We start from the raw sequence: 19,645 nt of genomic DNA, 5'->3' as shown, positions 1-19,645 counted from the left end.
GGGGTTTTTGCCTTTAAAAAAGTATATACTGTGTGCCTGTTGCTTCCACATTTATTTGGAGCATAAAATAAATAGAAGACTCTGACTTCTGGGAGTTTTCAATGTTGATGGTGTGATAAAATGGTCTTACATATGATATCAGTTATCTGTTGTCACAGTGATGCTACGTAACTTGGTGAAACTGACACAGCAACATCACTTCCTTGAGAATGATAGAATATTTCATGTTTTCCCCTGGGGTAACTGCAAGGTCAATTACTGTAACCCCCAAACTGTCTATAGATAGAGGAAATTCAGATGGAAAACTCAGTAACCTACAATAATAAGCATTGACTAAGCTCCTGAGTCTGAAGGGTGCCATTGACCAGGCTGGGCTTGGCTGATCTGAGTTGCACTTACTCTCTTTCACATGACTAGGGTTGGCTGGCTGTGGATTGTTTTGGAGTATCCTTGGCAGAAGCAAAAGGGCCAAAGGCTCTGCTTTGTTCCAAATGGTTTTTGTCCTTCTCCAGGCTATCCTAGACATAGTCTCAAGTTGGGAGGAGAGAAAGCACAAGCAAAAAAAATGCCCAAGTGATTTTTTTCCCCTTATAATTTTATTCAAAATAGGTATTATATTTTACCCTAATTTTTTTCCAAGTGCTTTTTAAAGCATCTGTTGTGTCATGTCTGCTAACATCTCCAGGATTAAAGCATGCAACTAAGACAGCCCAGAATCGAAAGTGAGGAAGTAGATTCTGCCTCTTTAGAGAAAGGAATTGGAAAATCATGTGGGAAAACTTGAGGCTACATGAGAGGGTAAAGAATTGAGGCCTTAATGCAATCAATACACCATGTAAAATTACATAATGAGAACTAGCATTTCTCTGAGATGTTGGAAAGCATTGTGATTTATCTTCAAACATCTAAATATATCCCTAAGGACTTGAAGAGGGCTAATTCATTACAGGAAGGAAGCTATAAGTAGTATCAATGTTGGGGAGTTCCCTTTCTGGTATGGCGAAATGAATCTGACTAGAATCCATGAGGATGAGGGTTCAATCCCTGGCCTCACTCAGTGAGTCAGGAATCTGGTGTTGCCGTGAACTGTGGTGTAGGTTGCAGGTATGGCTCAGATCCCACAGTTGCTGTAGCTGTGGTGTAGGCCTGCATCTGTAGCTCCAATTCAACCCTTAGCCTGGGAACTTCCATATGTCGAGGGTGCGGCCCTAAAAAGCAGAAAAAAATAGCAATTTCAAAGTGAAATTTATTTTCACTTTTAGCATCTTATCCCCTAATTTGTACATATATGCTATGATGGTGTGAAGCGAAATTTTTGAGGTCAGTGAATAAAACTGCTTCTTTGCTTTTTGAACACACAGTTTGTAGTTGCCTGATAGATACCTATTCACCTTTCAAAATCTATCTATTACATACTATCCTCGAGGAAGCCTCTCTGGTCTCTCCATATTCAATCAATCCTGATATGTCTTTGTGCCTGTACTTGAGCCTGCTTTCACCCTGATCTATTGGGATGGGATTAAGATGGCAGAATAGAAGGACTGGAGCTCAACTTCTCTCCTAAAAACAACAAAATTTACAACTAAGTGCTGAGCAATCTTCAACCAAATGGACTGGAAACTTTCAAAAAGACATCCTACTCCAGAAAACAAAGAGGAGCCCACATCAAGAGGTAGGAGGGGCAATTACATGATATAAACAACCCCATACCTCCCGGGTGAGAAGCCCCACATACTGGAAACTAACTGGTTCACAGAGACTCACCTACAGGAGTGAGAGTTCTGAGTCCCACATCAAACTCCCATGTGTGGAGAATCTGGCACTGGGAGAAAGAGCCCCTGGAGCATCTGGCATTGAAGGCCAGTGGGGCTTGTGTGCAGGAGCTCCACGGGACTGGGGGAAATGGAGACCCCATTCTTAAAAGGCACACACAGACTTTCACGTTTACTGGGTCCCAGGGCAAAGCAAAGTCTCCAAAGGAATCTGGGTCAAACCTGACTGCAGTTGTTGGAGGACCTCCTGGGAAAACAGGGGTGAATGTGGCTTGTTGTGAGGGAAGGTCATTGGAAGCAAAGCTCTTGGGAATATGCAGCAGTGTGCCTTTCTCTGGAGGTGGCCATTTTGGGAAAATCTGAAAATCTGGCCCCACCTGTCAGTCAGGGCTGAGAAGCCCCAGGGCAAACAACAATCCAGGTGGGATCACAGGCCTGCCCATCAGTAAAGAGGCTGCCTAAAGACCCCCCCAGGCACATAGCTGCCTCTAATCTCAGCTCCACCTACCAGTGGGCAGGCATCAGTCCCTCCCATTGGAAAGCCTACATCAAGCCCTGTACCAACTTCAGCCACAAGGGGGACAGACACCAGAAGTAAGAGAGGCTACAACTCTATTTTCTGTAAAAAGTTCACCACACTAAAAACCTATAAAAATGAAAAGACAGAAGGCTATAACTCAGATGAGGGAGAAAGAAACACCCTGATCTATTGGTTTATGCTGTGATCTGCCTTGCTAGAGCCTGAGCACACTGAGGGTCACAAGTTCTGGAATCAGGCTACCAGAGTTCAAATCCCAGGTCTAACATTTCTTCTATGTGGGACCTTGGAAAACTTGGATGATTTATTCAACTTGGACTAACATGCCTCCTTTTTCTCATCTGTATAATGGGAATAATAATAGTACTTGGGAATTCCTCTTGTAGTTCAGTGGGTTAAGAACTGAGCTAGTGTCCATGAGGGTGCAGGTTTGATCCCTGGCCTTGCTCAGTGGGTTAAAGATCCAGTGTTGCTCAGATCCAGTGGTACTGTGGCTGTGGTGTAGGCCGGCAGCTGCAGCTCTGATTCAACCCCTTGACCAGGAACTTCCATATACTGCAAGTGCAACCCTAAAAAGAAAATAATAATAAAGATATTGAGAGAATCAAATGAGTATTAAACATGTGGTAAAATACCTTACATGAGCTACGAAATAAAGTAAGCTAGTGTTAATTATAGTCATATTATCCTGAATGCTATTTAGTTGACTTTAAACCAACTTGGAGTAAATTTATAACAGTCTATCTAGACTGGCAAAGTACCCTTAAATTCTTGAGTCTTAACAGGGTCTTTTTAGTTTCATTGTTCAGATTAAAATTACAAATAATATTGTAATCCAGAAAAGGGAGCAGAAAATTAAAAGCTGACCAGTGGAACCAGCCTCCCAAGACACTTGGTTCTGATGATTATACTTAATTCCATGAAGATAAGGAAAATATAGGAGGATCAAAATGTACCCAACTAATATTCATCTTTGTAGCTCTCATTTCTAGGTATTGTTTTTCTGTCTCTCTGAGCAGAGGGTTCACTTAAGTCATTTCAATAAGCTCTTTTCACCAAAAACCAAATAATAGGATGATGTAGGGACAATGGGAAATAAAATGAAATGGCATAACCCATCCCTGAGGCTAGAAGAGGCAATGAAACAGAATTACATAAGCCACCCCTAAGTCCTCAATTTGAATGATGCATTTACTTTGAAATGTCTCATCTTCAAAATGGGAGAGCTGAGGATTAGAGGAATTGAACAGATGGCATCTTGATAAATTAATACTCTGCAAATGAGGGAGGAGACACATTATCTACAAAATTCAGAAAGTACTTCTAGATGAATAAAGCATATGCTCTATTTTGATGCATCTGATGATTAATTTAAATGTTTGTGTCATCGTCATTGTTTTCGCATATTTGAGGGGAAAAATGAAATTTTAACAAATGGAAAAATACACTTTAGCATCTATTCACTGTGTCATAGTGCTACCAAGTAGTAAATCGAAAACATGTATTTGGTATGTAAATAATAAATATGCTAGTGCTTATCAAAGAAGTTGACTTTGGAGAATCATATAATTGGGAATTTCAGTAGGTAAAATGTGTACATATAAAAGTAACCTAAATAGTACAAAAGGGTAAAAGTGAAAACTGAATTTCCCTCCTAACCCCCAGTTCTCCATTCTTTAAGGGAAATACTATTACCAGTTTCTTACATATCTTTTCTTTCTTATATATATATTCTAATAACTATTACATCTTGAGAGAACTAAAGGTTTTTTTTTTCAAATATAAACCTTCATTTTGCCAGTATTAAAAAAAAAAAGTAAAACTAAAGTCATTAGCTTAGAGAATTTACATGTCCAATTTACATCTGGACCAGTTGTTTAAGGAATGCGGTAATATCAGTTTAGTTGCATGTGCCCAAAAGAAATCTAGTTTAAGCAAAATAATAATAATAATAATAAAATTATCAGCTCATGGTAATAGATCCAGGGGGTAGATCTAACAGCTTCAAACACAGCTTGAGGTCTTGGCTCTTCATTCCCTCTCTCAGTCTCTCTCTCTCAATTTTTTTGGCTCTGTTCTCCACAGGTTACCTCCAATTTTAGATTCCGTGAAGTGAGAAAATAGTGGTCTGGCAGCCCTAGCCCCACATTCCACATAGCTTCAAATATAGTAAAATGAAAAAGAGCTCTCTTCTCCAGCTATTCACGGAAGTCTGAAGCTTAATCTTTACTCATCCAAATTGTCTCACACCCCTTCCTGAACCAATCATTGTGCCAAGAGGAATGCCCTTTCACCCCGGAAGCACGCAGTCCCTCTTCTTCACCCTTGTACTCACAGAGTACATGTTCTAAGAGTGAGGAAAGCTGCATTCCCAGAGGAAAACTAGGCTGCCACTATTAGAGGAGGAATGAATTGATGGCAGGCAGAGGGAAATCAGAGATTCAAAGCACTTAACCAGTTAGGAGAGAGACAAGAGTAGATAACTCTCACTTTGCAGGGGAAACTAGTTGTCTCAAAGATTGGGTGACTATATCCTCCTCTTATAATACCACATAGTTGTTTATTTTCAAATCTTATTTCTTATTACAGGATAAACTTCAATTGAACAAGGAATATAAGATATCTGTCTAAAAGCCAGTGCAATGTTCTTGTTTTCTACAATACTGACTTGAATTCAATAGTACAATCATTCAGATTTTGGTCACTTTCCGATTGCTTTTAGAATCATGCCCAGCAAACACAGGGTAATAGCTTTATATTTTTTTTCCCTTTCAGAAAATCCATTATTGGAAAGCTTCTTAGCTGCTAAAATGAGCAGTTAAAATTTTCTGTCACCCAGAGAACATAACCATATATACTAGAGGCCATCAGAAATAAAAGTGATGAAAGGAAACAGATGTCTTCTATCAAATTAGGGAAATAACAGGTAGGACTCAAATAGAAGTAATCTAGCTGGTAATACAAGGCAAAATACCTCTTCCTTAAATGTACATTGCAAGTGACATCTAAAACTGCTGTTTACAATCAAAAACTATTCATTAACATTGAAAATGTATTTCAGGAATTCCCGTCGTGGCTCAGTGGTTAATGAACCCGACTAGCATCCAGGAGGATGTGAGTTCGATCCCTGGCCTCACTCAGTGGGTTAAAGACCTGGCATTGCTGTGAGCTGTGTGTAGAACATTGGCTACAGCTCCAATTGAGCCCCTAGCCTGGGAACCTCCAAATGTTGCTGGTGTGGCTCTAAAAGACAAAAAGACCAAAAAAAAAAAAAAAAAAAAAAAAGCAGCGGGGAGGGAAGAAACTATATTTCATTTAACGCAAGAGTGCCACAGATTCAGGTATGAATAGAGATCACCTAGTCTGGCGATGTGGATGTATGACAGATCAGACCATTGAGAGGGGAATTAACTCAGGTCCCAGCTTAAAATGCAAATTGTTGGGCATGACCAAGATCTAATGAGCTAATGATCTGCATGTGGAAATCTGAGAGGTTGTATATTAAGTAGCTCAATTGGTGATGCTTCTGAAGGCTATGCGTGAAAAAATATTGATGATCTAATCCCTCCATTTTATAAACAGACCCCTTGAGGTGCAAAAAGGAGAAATGACTTGCTGATAAATGGCAGAGCCGGGGCTGAACCTGTGTGTCTTGTACACCACACTCTTATCTTTCTCTTGCTTTCCACCCTTCTGTACATCCATTTCTATAACATCATTGAGAATGAATCTGGCTGACCATATTGTCCAAGCTGGTGTGAAATTGTATTAGAAAAATATCTGCTGGAGAAATTACCATATCAATGGGCTTTAACTCTTCCTTAGAGTATTCAGTTTCCTGACTGTACAAAGCCTCTATATGGTTTAATTTAGTTGGTTCTTAAAGTGTTCCAAATAAGGAACAGTGTTTCCCTTGATCGAAAAGCCATATATTCCAAAGATGCAAGATTGGACTTATTCAAGTTCAGGGTACACTGTACCTGAAATGGGTCCACTTCACAGTACAGTTGATTTGTTTGGTGTTTCTACAATAAAAGTGAAGAGAGACTGAAGAAATTATTATATTAAATCCTTATTATATTTTTTCTGCCTTCCTTAGGTCTTATTTCTCCATGCATAACCTTATACCTGGATAATTTATTTGAACTGATGTCTCAAACCAGAATTAAGCAGCCTCCACGACTTTTCAATTTCCAGTAGATGAGGTTTTCTCTTGCTTTCTTCTACTGTTACTGACTCAACTTTGTATCCTCTGTATCCAGCATAATGCCTAGTACCTAATATCATGACATTATGTAGAGGTTATATGCCACAGCAGTTTAGACAAAGGGACACTGGTATACTGGTGCTTAACAACTGGCTCCCTAGGAGAAAAAAGTGCCTCCCCACCATATGCAGCTTTTGTTTATTTCCATGGTGTAAATAACCAACCATGGCCAAGTTCAACATACCAATGTGATGTCATTGGATGCAGAGCTGCAAAAAGAAATCCCATAACACACCATTATACAGTATTTCCAACATAGAGATTCAATAGAAAAGACTTCAAGAGCAAGGATAGAGTAGAATGTAGTAAATTAATTAGGAAGGGATGATTTTGACTATTTATTACTTTTTATTGCAATTTATTTAATCAAAATTTGTGTGGGACTTCCCTTGTGGCACAGCAGATTAAAGATCTGGCATTGTCACTGCAAGAGCTTGGGTTTCTGCTGTAGTGTGGGTTCGATTCCTGACTCAGGAACTCTCACATTCTGTGAGCATGGCCAAAAAAAGAAAAAAAAAAAAGTTTGTTAAATTTAATTTTTAGTCATGGCTGCATAGAACAACTGGTGCTCAAAATTACTGAACATTTAACCAGTATGATTTGACTTCAGTTGCCTCTGGAAAGGGCTGTTGGGTCAAAATGGTTAAGGTTTTGAGTCATGACTCCTTCAACGATTAGCTCCAAGACTCTGAAAAAATCTCTTTTACCTCCTTGTGCCTCACTTTCCTTACCTATATAGTGGGATAATAATAGTTAAATATCTCATAGGTGTTGTGGAGAATGGATGAGAAAGTACATGTAAAAGTAATGAAATTTGGGGAGTTCCCGTCGTGGCGCAGTGGTTAACGAATCCAACTAGGAACCATGAGGTTGCGGGTTCGGTCCCTGCCCTTGCTCAGTGGGTTAACGATCCGGCGTTGCTGTGAGCTGTGGTGTAGGTCACAGACGCAGCTCGGATCCCGCGTTGCTGTGGCTCTGGCGTAGGCCGGTGGCTACAGCTCCGATTCGACCCCTAGCCTGGGAACCTCCATATGCCGCGGGAGCGGCCCAAGAAATGGCAAAAAAAAAAAAAAAAAGACAAAAACAAACAAACAAACAAAAAAGTAATGAAATTTGGTAAGAATTCAATAAATAATAGTTTTTAGTAATAATAATTATTATTGCAATACTCAGTAAATGCTGACTCAGTGGTGAATGGATGGATGTGTGGATGTATGGATGGACAGATACTTTTCAAGTGGGAGTTAAAAAAGGCTTTTTGAATGCAAAAATATATACGTAAGTAAAACTGAGCTCTGTTCACCCACAAGATGTCTCTGAGGAGGCAATGAAATCCTCCACTCTGAAATGCTGGGTGGATTTAACCAACTCCTCTGACTTCTGTGGAGCTACAGGCCTACAATTACACACGAAGAGACACAACATGACTTGCTATTAGTAGTGTCAGCAGCCACAGAAAAAGTAGAAAAAGAAGCTCCTATTAGTCACTCCTAAATTCCCCTAGGAGCACAAGTGTTAAATCTGCTCCTGCAGACCTCATTTCTGTGTGTCCAGAGAGCCCCTTCTCTTCGGAAAAGGGGCTGAGTCTGTCTTTTTCAACATCACACCTCAGCTAACAGCCAGTGGCACTGTTTCCCCTCCAGCTGCTGGCTCCTCTCCTCAGACCACCTAAGGAAACATCTCTCTCCAGCTCACAGGGGATTGATCCCAGCTCACTTAACAGCTCAACATCAGTTGTCTCTCACTCAGAAGGAAAGTCTGACATACTGAGAACTGTGTTTCCTCTCAGGTTGAGTAAAGCTCTTTTCCTTCAGAACAACCTCTTTCTCCTTGCGCCAGTTAAAGCTTTAGTTTACCTTCACTTGCCTGGAAGGAAAAGAGGGGCCTGACCGCAGTGGTTCCTGAATCTTCCATGCCCTACTGTCTCAGAAAAATCAGAAGTGGAAGCCCAGTTAGTAGAAACTCGATTTTCTAAACATCCAAACACATTCCCACATGGTGGAGCAACAGCAGTGAAAATAAGTGACCTGTAAAGAGCCTCAGTTAGGTTGAGAGCATTGACCTCCTTGCTCTAAGTCTAGAGCTTTTTTTTTTTTCTTTTTTCATTGAAACATGCTGCCTTGTTGAGGGGGTGGATTTCTTCACATAAAAATAATGCTCTTAATTTTTACATCTCTCAAAAGTTAAACACTGAGGTTATCTATGTGTTGGACTGAGGACACAAATCTAGGCCTGCTGTTCAAAATACTTTAAAATGAAGAATGTTTATTTTAGAGTATCTATAACAGGACTGATAAACAAAGAAAAATTTCCATCAAAGGACAATAATAGAATATGGGGATTTGAAATAGAAGGAACATCTTTAATCCAAAAAAGTTTGCCTATTAAAAGCCTAGAGCAAGCCCCACACTTAATGGTGATACATGCCTCTTAAAATCAAGGAAAACCTCACCGTATCCAATATAACTTCTTCTATTATCCTGGCGATTGCATTAATTTGGAGTAAGACAAGAAAAATACATCCCAAGTATAAGGTTTAGAAAGGAGGAAATAATACTGTCATTCACAAATAAACTCAAAATAATCTTCAAATTATTAGAATTAATGAGAGGGTGTAAGAAAGGTAATTGGATATAAAATCAGTACACAAAAATAACTCTATACACCTGCATCAGAGATTTAGAAAATTGATTTAAAAATTCTCCATTTATGACATGTTTGTGATATGGGAAATAAAGCTAAAATATGGCTACCATGTTAACAGATAGGAATATTCTACGTGGTAAATTAGTTGATTCTCTCCACAAGTACCTGTAAAGTAAACTGTATTTATAGTATCTGGATTCTTAGTTTTTTTAACACTGGGAGGAAATGTTTGTCAGATTATCAATTTTTGTGATAATTTTTCCCTTTTGTTTAATATTTTATTAAAATAATATGCTAATTAAAAGCAAAAGTCTGTATCAGGAAGCAGGACTAGAAGCTATGACAGCAGACAGGTGATGAGAAGAATGAGCTTTGGAGTCAGAGCAAACCTGCTATGTGTTCTGGGGCTAGTTACTTTAGCACTCTGAGTCTCTGTTTTCTTGTTCATAAATTGGAGAAAATAGTAACTACTTGTAGATTTCAGGGTTGGGAGAGTAACATGAAATCAAAAGTGTGAAGTGCTACTCTGTGCTTTGTTTATAATGAGCGCTTAATAGCTCTTTGTGTATAATGAGCACTTAATAACAGTCTTAATTACTAATAATACATTATTTTCATGATGAATTGACCCCTATGTTGGACCAATCATTCAATGTGCATAGTTTCACTTAACACTCCCAAGAACCATATAAGTGCTTGCTAAGCCCTTCTCATGGTATGTGTGCTGGGAAACAATGTAGCATGCATACAGGAATGAGAGGGTACATTAAAGTTTGAAGAGACAGGAGTTCCTGTCATGGCGCAGTGGTTAACGAATCCAACTAGGAACCATGAGGTTGCAGGTTCGGTCCCTGCCCTTGCTCAGTGGGTTAACAATCCGGCGTTGCCGTGAGCTGTGGTGTAGGTCGCAGACGCGGCTCGGATCCTGCGTTGCTGTGGCTCTGGCGTAGGCCAGTGGCTACAGCTCCGATTCGACCCCTAGCCTGGGAACCTCCATATGCCGCTGGAGCGGCCCAAAGAAATAGCAAAAAGACAAAATAAATAAATAAATAAAAGTTTGAAGAGACATTAATAAAAGATATTGTTTACAAAGATGAAGGTAAGCCTGAAGCAGCCAGGGGAAGGAAGGAATGGGTCACCAGAAGCTGGAGAGAACTCTAGGAAGAGAGTCCACTCAGAGGAAAGGTGGCCTTTCTGGAGGGCAGCACAGGAGAGAGGGAGCTGGGGAAACCAATGTCCCAACCTCACACTCCTCTTGCCCTCTGGTGTCGTGCTGTTGCTCCCTCCTGTTGAGTAGAATCCTCAGGGGAAGGATGTCCATTGACGTAGTCCATACCAGCCAGTGTTTCAGACACAGAACAGGTAGAAAGGGGGGAGGAAAAGACTTGAGAGGAAGAGATTCTCTCTTGCACACATGGCTGATTATATAATCTTTGCAACATCCCCAAGGGATGTGGACACTATTATCCCACTTCATATGAAGACACTGGAGCCTGGAGAGATTAACTCACCTGCTGAGAGCTGGCATGTGATGGGAGATGGGATCTGTGTTGAGACGGTCCCAGTCATGGGTCATGAAGCTCATGCTAGAGGGAAGTTGATGTCTCCCTCAGATAGACTGTCTTAGGTCAGGTGAAAAGCTGGGCCAATGTCAAAAGAAAGGGCTAGAATTTCCCAGTTCTGCCTGGCTCCAAAGGCCACATTCCACCATGACACTTGATGAGCACCCATGACATAGTGACCTCTGAGAAGTGAACACTTGAGACTTTTCCTTATAACAAAGTGTAGGAGGGAAGACACCAGTAGTACCAAATGAAGTGCTCAACTTGTTATCACCTGAAGCAAGGGAGCAACCAACCATCCTTCGAAGAAGGAACGTGATGGGAAAAGAGCCATGAGTGGACTAGTGTTTGCCAACCTGCATTTTGCAAATCCCCAAGTGTCACTAGAGATATTCTGAGCATTTATATTGTTAAAGATGTTGGGGGTATCTGCATTCATTTTGATTTTTTAAGGCCATACTGTCAAATAATTAGGTAAATTTTTTTCTGTTAAAGAAACAAAACAAAACAGCTGAAGTTTTGGCACTCTTACCAGGGCCACTTTTAAGGTTTGTGGTCACTTTTCACTCAGCTAAATGCTGTTGACCAAAATAGGGGCTTTACATTTACACAGCTTTGTTTGGTTTTTATAAGCATTGTTTAACATATTGCTAAATTTATGCACTTACTGCACAGAATAAAGATAAGCAGGAGAGAAGCAAGAAATTAATGATCATGCGAATGGTAATAAATCTATTATTTCCTCTCAAATTGGTAACTGGTAGATTCATATGTTGATTTATCTGTTCAGAATTTTTAAGCCACACATGTCAGGATGTCTCTATTGCCTTAACATGCCTTGCTCAATAAAGGTATTTCAGTGGTGATTAGAGTTAATTTGGCTTTTGATTTATTGGAGATAATAATAACTACCCATCTGATGGTTTATTTGCAGAGAAGCATTGCAAATAGAAGTCCTGAAATTTTTCATTAACTTTCCATTTGGAAAAAAAAAACAAAACAGAAAAACATTAAAAATAAACCCATTAACTTTCAAGTGAAAAATCCAAGCCTTCCAAACAATCGAGTCATGAAGCCATTTTAAAACATCTATTTTTAATGCTATAACACCTGTTAAATCCCAATCTCTATTTTAATAACCATTCAATCCTCAAACTAAATGATATGATATTCTTTTTAAAAGTGTATTTTTGTTCCAGAGTTAGTTCAAAGTAGATTAACTAGTGTCTATCCTTTTTTGTCTCTTTTTTAACGTAAAAAATGATGGCTAATAATGATCACTTACATTTTTATTATACAATACAGATCTAAATTAAAAAAGATAAAGTCATTTCTTTGTGATATTCCATGAAAAAAATAATGAAGTTATTTATTAGTCTGACAAGGAGATTCATGAAGCATCACTGACATTCGTTGATTTTTTTCCATTCAGCATCATTTCCTCTTCTCTGGCAATGTTGCCTGGATTTGCCTTTGGGAATTACTACCTCCCAGTCACATCCACATATGGTTTACGTGACACTGACTTGACTCCCTGCCTTACTGATGGTCACCAAGTAAATCAGGATGTAGAATGTCCCTGGCCAGTGGTTAGTTCAGAATTAGGCCACGACCCCAACTGAACTTGTGTTTCAGTAGAGGAAAGAAGCACTCTTTGGCCAGAGCCACTGAAATGAAAGAACCTAAGACTGGAAATGTCTTATCATTGCGCAAGAAGAAAGCAACATAGAGAAAAAGCAGAGCCAAGTAATAGATGGAGACCCCTAGATCTAGTTGTTACTGAACTCAGTTGGATTTTACTCCTAGACTTCTCAGTTATATCAAGCAATAATTTGGTAGATGAACTTGAGCAAAGCACTTTATTCTCTGGACTCCAATGTCCTCATCAATAAAATAAAGGCATTGGACTAGACAAATGTCTAAGATCTCTTTCAAAGCCTACATCTTTTGATATTGTGATTAACTATGCATTAATGATTCCATTGTATCATTCTTTTTTATTTTAATTTAAAAATTTTTTTCTTATAGGTGATTCACAATTCTGTGCCAATTTCTGCTGTACAGCAAAGTGAGCTGGTCATACAAATATATACATTCCCTTCCTTTTATCTTCAATCATTGCCTACCCCAAGAGATTGGCTATAGTTTCCTGTGCTACACAGTGGGAACTCATTGCTTATATCCATTCTAAATGTAATAGTTTGCACATTGATATAATTCTTAGCTAAACCCGTTTCAATTGACAACATAAATTGTACTGAGTATCTCTGCCCTCTTCGTAAATAAAAAAAGGTAACTTGTACAGTAGTCATCATTGTAGGGGCCTTGAGAAGTCATCTGGTACTTTGCTGAGTCTTCAATCTAAATTGAAAATATACAAAAATTGTTTTATACATGGTCGCTTCATTTTGATGGGGCTCAAAGGCAAATGTCTGAGTTAATCAAAGATGTCATTTACCACCTGTGTCATGATCCTGAGTATATTTGCCCCCATTTTGATGAATAAACCTGGCAGTTATCCATATTACTTTCACAAGTATTTGATAAAATTGTTCTTGTACAATTTAGCAAATGCAATGAAAAAGCCTTTTTATGTAATCCCACATAGTTTAATAATTCTTTGATAGACAGCAGCTGTATCCCCTGCTAATTATTTTCCCTGTAAGGGAGGGTGTTATACTTCCCAGAAGATGTTTTACAGGTAGGAAAGCTTTTGAAAAATATATAATATTTTGACCTTTTGAGATAAGAGCTTTGTTGTGAAACTAGTCGTTTTTATTACCAGGGTGTCATTCAAAATAAAATAATACGTTTAGACATGTTTCAGCAATTTACTTGCTGTTACTCAAATCTTACCCTCTAATTAGAAGGAGAAATATGAAGCCTCATCAGCACATAATTTAACAGACTCGATGCCACGAAATTTTCATATTTTATTCTTGCCTAGCACCAAAATTTGTGGGCATGGAGGGGAAATGTTCACTTCTAAAATGCAAGGTATGACATAACAAAAGAGTACTTGAAAGGTGAGAGTACAGGTTCAGTCTAATCAAAGGCTTTGGATGCTTTCCAAAAGGCAGCTTTTAAAACATTATTCAATCTCCACACCCCATCTGCTTTGGGATGCAGGAGGAAAGGAAATGAAGTCATTGAGAGAGAGAGAAAAAAAAACTCTGAAAAAAAGCAACACTTTTTAAAGCACTGATGGAAATTATAATGCAGCAATGGGAATTCCAGGAAGACATCTCCAGGGAATTAGAATTTCTCTGACAGGTAGAAAAAACACAAACTCATAAAAGTGGCAGAGATCTCCCTGCATTGGAATCCAAGTTTACTTTGCTCTACCATCTCTGTAGCCACTATCTGCTTATACACCCATGTTAGGGTGGGTTAGAGGCTCTACCTGACATCCCTAAAATTCTGTAAGAGAATCAAAGTTGTTTCTCATTCCCATCACAGTCACTTTTGTGGGTTCCTGCTCAGGAAGCTTTCCACTTGGACCATTCCATCTTGTGGCTCCACTCTCCTCTAGGCTCTCAGGGTCCTCTTCAATCTGCCAGCAGTTGAGAAAAGAAGACTTAGAGAAAACACATCCACACCTTAACTACTTTGACTTAGAAAGGACACACATCCTATCTCTACATATCCCATTGGCCAGAACCCAGTCATATGTCTGCATCCAAGTGAAAAGGAGGCAGGGATGTATACCTAACTGTGTGCCAGGAGGAAAAGGAAAAGATGTTGGTGAACATGTCACAGCCCATGCCTCACTCCCTCTCTTCTTCTCTTTCTTGCTTTTTCTCTCCCTCCATCCCTTTGTCATCTTTGCAGAAACAGTATTGCAAAACAGTTAAGAAGGCAGAGTTAAATATGCCCTCCAGTCAGACTACCAGGACTCAAATGGAAGTTCTACTCTTAGTAGCTATGTGATCCTAAGAAATTATGTAGGCTTTCAGTGTTTACTCTTCTGTAAAACAGGAATCAATGAAAGTACTTAATCATAGCACCCTTTTGAATATCAAATAAATTAATGCCCACAAAGAATTTAGAATTGCTAGGAACTAAGTTACTTCTCAGTATCTGTTATTAGTCAGACTTCCAGGTTGCAACAGAGAAAAAAATCTTGCTGATGTAAGCTAAAGAGAATTTATGAAGACCGCAGAAACAGGCTTAGAAAACAAGTCCAAATCAAGCAACTTCTAGAGGGCTGGGCATCTGGAACCAGAGTGGTTGTACCAGTAGGAACAGGTCCATTCAGAGATCCACAGGGCACCTCTGTTGCTGAGGTGATAATTTCCTCCACCCCATCCCCCCCAACCTACAGCACTTGTTCAAATTCCAGGTGCTTTAAAGGACTGTCAGATTGGCCAAGAAAGTCAAATCCCTATTCCTGAACTTGACAAAATGGAAATAAAGGGAACTTGGCCCACTTGCTTTCAGTTCCCAAGAATGCACACAATGATTCATTTCTAAGAGGAGAAAAAGTTGTAATAGTAACAGTATCTTGCCATGATTGGATGCTGGAAAATCAAATAAATAAATAAATAAATAAACAAACATTCATTAGCTAACTATCCAGCCTTCCACCCATCCAGCCAACCACCAGCCCACACATCCACCCACCTATCCAGCCATTCATTCACCCATATCTACCCATCTAGTCATCCATCCATCAACCCAGCCAGCCAGCCAGCCAGCCATCTATCCATCTATTCACACATAGATACATATCTATTTGACAAACACACATCATCAGATTTCAGTCACGTTCTTTATATCCAAGTGCCCATAAAATATGAGTCTTTCAGAGGAAGCTTTTATGGACCTAATACTCCCCAAGGCTTATGTCTCCCTGAGCAGTAGATGAAAAATATTGTAGACTGAAAAGAATTGACTTGAAAGAATTAGGGCCCCTGCTTAAACGCCTAACATAGTATAAAAGAGTGACTCCAGCCTCAGGGTGAAGGGGATCTTATGTTTCATAAGGAAAGATGTTTGCTACGATGACAGGACAAAATGGCTTCACTCAAATCTTAAATCCAGGCTGTATCTAAAACAAGAATGTCACTTTCAAATTCAGAGCCAAAATTCACATTAAAGGCAGAGTGTTTATGAGTTCTACTTAAAATTCTCTTTACACAACAGGATTAAAGTTGCCATTGATAACAAGCTTCTATTCTATCTGAGCTGTATTTAATGCTGTGAGTAGAGTTTAAGGTTTTCTTCTGGAACTAATAACCTCATTTAATTTGCAATTTCTCTGTTAGAATTGGTGTATTCAAAATAAAGAAAAAATGCATTACTTTCTTCAATGAAATTCTAAATTAGCCCTTGGGATCTCCAACTATGACAGCCTCCACAAAAGATTCTGTGTTTTAAGGGAGTTAATAGTCTTGGCATTTTAATGCCATGTTTTTGAGGAGTTAAACATTTTTTGACTGCATTCTCTCATTTATTTGTTTATTTTTTATTACTCAATGAATTTATTACATTTATAGTTGTACAACGATCATCACAATCCAATATTATAGGATTTCCACCCCACACCCCCAGTGCATCCCCCCACCCCCCAAACTGTCTCCTTTGAAACCATAAATTTTGCAAAGTCTATGAGTAAGTATCTGCTCTTCAAAGAAATTCATTCTGTCCTATTTTCAGATTCCACATGTCAGGGATAGCATTTGATGGTGGTGTTTCATTGTCTGACTGACCTCATTTAGCATGATAATTTCTAGGTCCATCTATGTTGCTAAAAATGCTGATATTTTTTTCCTTTTAATGGCTGAGTAATATTCCATTGTGTATAAGTACCACATCTTCTTCATCCACTCCTCTGTCAATGGACATTTTAGTTGTTTCCATGTCTTGGCAGTTGCAAATAGTGCTCCAATGAACATTGGAGTACATGTGTCTTTGCGAGTCATGGTTTTGTCTGGATAGATGCCCAGGAGTGAGATTGCTGGATCAAATGGTAGTTCTATTTTTAGTTTTCTGAGGAATCTCCATCCTGTTTTCTACAGTGGTTGCGCCAATTTACAATCCCACCAACAGTGTAAGAGGGTTCCTTTTTCTCCAAACCCCCTCCAGCACTTATTGTTTGTTGACTTTTTGATGATGGCCATTGTGGCTGGTGTAAGGTGGTACCTCAGAGTGGTTTTGATTGGCATTTCTCTAATAATGGGTGATGTTGAACATCTTTTCATGTGTTTTTTGGCCATCTGTATGTCTTCTTTGGAGAATTGCCTGTTTAGACATTCTGCCCATTTTTTGATGGGGTTGTTTGTTTTTTAGGTATTCAGCTGCAAAAGGTGTTTATAAATTTTGGAGATGAATCCTTTGTCAGTTAATTCACTTGCAAAGATTTTCTCCCATTCTGTGTGTTGTCTTTTTGTTTTGTTTAGGGTTTCCTTTGCTGTGCAGAAACTTTTAAGTTTGATTAGGTCCCATTTGTTTATTTTTGTTTTTACTCTCATTACTCTAAGAGGTGGATCTGGATGTTGCTGTGGTTTCTGTTGGAGAGTGTTTGGCCTGTGTTTTCCTCTAAGAGTTTGATAGTGTCTGGTCTTATATCTAGGTCTTTAATCCATGTTGAGTTTCTTTTTGTGTATGGTATTAGGGAGTGTTCTCATTTCATTCTTTTACATGTGGCTGTTCAGTTTTCCCAGCACCACTGATTGAAGAGGCTGTCTTTTCTCCATTGTATATTCTTGGCTCCTTTGTCATAGATTAGTTGACTGTGAGGAGTTAAAATCCACTCACCAAAATGTGCTGCAATGCCATTGTAATGGAACCCATCTTGTGTCTGCCTCCCACACCATAATGGTTGGGGGCAGGGCAGCATCCTAACATATTTCATAGATCCCTTCATTTAGCTGTCTCAACAACCTATGATATAGCTTTATTGTTTCCATTTTATATATGATGAAATTGAGACTTGCAACATTAAGGAGCTTTTCCAAACTTCACATAGGTATAAATGATGATGCTAGAAACCAAAACCAGTTGTCTGATTCTAGAACCCATGCTCAACCATCCCACTGCCTTGCAGATCCATGTACCTTTCTCTCCCCTTTGCACTGGCTCTTTGGCCACCATGCTTGGCACATGTTGCACCCCCATCTTGATAAATATTTTAGGGTTAGATACCTCATTCAAGAAGGACCAACTGGGGTAATTCTGGAAATATGGATTTGAGGTCAAGACACTGCTGTTTAGTCTGTGTTAGCATCAACAAATGGAAGACATAGAATCTGGGAAGTGTTGGGTGGACAAATCCTCCATATGATGTGGGACTTATTAGCAGGAAAACTTGGATGGCATAGGGCAGAAGAATTAGGAAGATATGCCAAGAGAAGTTTTGATATTTCTTCAACCATTTTTGAATTTGTTTAAGTAGTGAAATGGTGAATCAAAGATTTAATATCAGCTTCAATAATTACAGCAATATTGGAGACATTCCTTTCCAGATTTTTTATAAATAAAATTATTTCAGTACATAAGAAAATCTGTAGAATTTGAAAAATTAGACAGTACTATTGGAGCCTGTACCTTTTATTTGCTTCACTATTATGCTAGTAATTAGCATTTTTCAGCACTTCTCTTAACTCATGTGTGCTGTCCCAAAGGAATCTTTTTGTATGTTATTATTTTGAATAAAGCACTGGTACTTAACTCTTTATTTTCTCTTAGGGTTCTTCCCTTTTCTTGATTGTAGAACTTTTAAATGGCTTCCTAATTTTTATAAATTATGTTTAAATAGTATATGTTTAAATATTACCAACATCATATCAACCAAATACTTACTCATGTTCTTTTTGGCTTTTCAGTAGTTCAAATCCCTCTTACGCCCAGCTGTACCTCTTCCTTGGATTTCTGGAATTTGCCCTCTTATCTGTTAAATGAATTTCCCAGTGTGCTAAGCTAAGATAGCTGGAATTGTTTTCTTTTCCTTTTTTTTTTTTTTGATCTTTTTAGGTTCTGAATTCTCAGCATATGGATATTCCCAGGTTAGGGGTTGAATTGGAGCTGTAGCCGCCAGCCTATACCACAGCCACAGCAACACGGGATATGGGCCACATCTGCAACCTACACCACAGCTTCCTGCAATGCCAAATCCTTAACCCACTGAGTGAGGCCAGGGATTTAATCCGCATCCTCATGGATGCCAGTCAGGTTTGTTAACCACTGAGCCACAATGGGAACTCCTGGAATTGCTTTCTATTGTTTGCAGCCCCACATGTCCTGATCCACTAAGAATTGGGGAAGGAGTCCTATGTTTATCAAATTCTTACTACTTGCTAGGATATTTCCATTAGTTTACTAATTTAATTTTTATAACAACCCTGGGAGTGTCAAATTCAAAACATTTAACTTATTTCAATAGTCAAGATTTCAGCTGTGGTCTCCAGAATCCAGAGCCCAAGCATTTTCTACATCATGCTGTGACTCACCTCAGAAATAAGAGGGGGAAAAAAATAAAAAGGAAAAACTCAGAAACTCCAAAATTTTACTCAAAATCTAAAATTCAACATCTGTGAATTATGAGGACACAAATAAAATGTGATGACATTTGCTTACTTCTAAAACATACCACTGCCCCCTCTAAAGCAATGAATAGTAAGTGCCTATTTCTTTAAGCGCCTGTGTACCCAGAGATTATAAAAGCCTACACAGTTACTGTCATAAGTTGCACAAAGCAAGAACAAAGAACAAGGCCCAACCTTTTGAGAAATGTAGGCAATGAAGTGGAACGGAACAAAGAATGAAGAAGACAAAACCACAGGAAAACTATCAGGTATATGAAGTTGTACAGTTATATTGCTGTTTACTTTAGCTCTTTGCTCACGAGGAAGAGACTCAA

The sequence above is a fragment of the Sus scrofa genome, chromosome 13 (assembly GCF_000003025.6).
Source record: "Sus scrofa isolate TJ Tabasco breed Duroc chromosome 13, Sscrofa11.1, whole genome shotgun sequence".
NCBI classification, from domain to species: Eukaryota; Metazoa; Chordata; class Mammalia; order Artiodactyla; family Suidae; genus Sus; species Sus scrofa.
The sequence above is the reverse complement of the archived record's forward strand: the minus strand, read 5'-3'. Positions refer to the sequence as shown.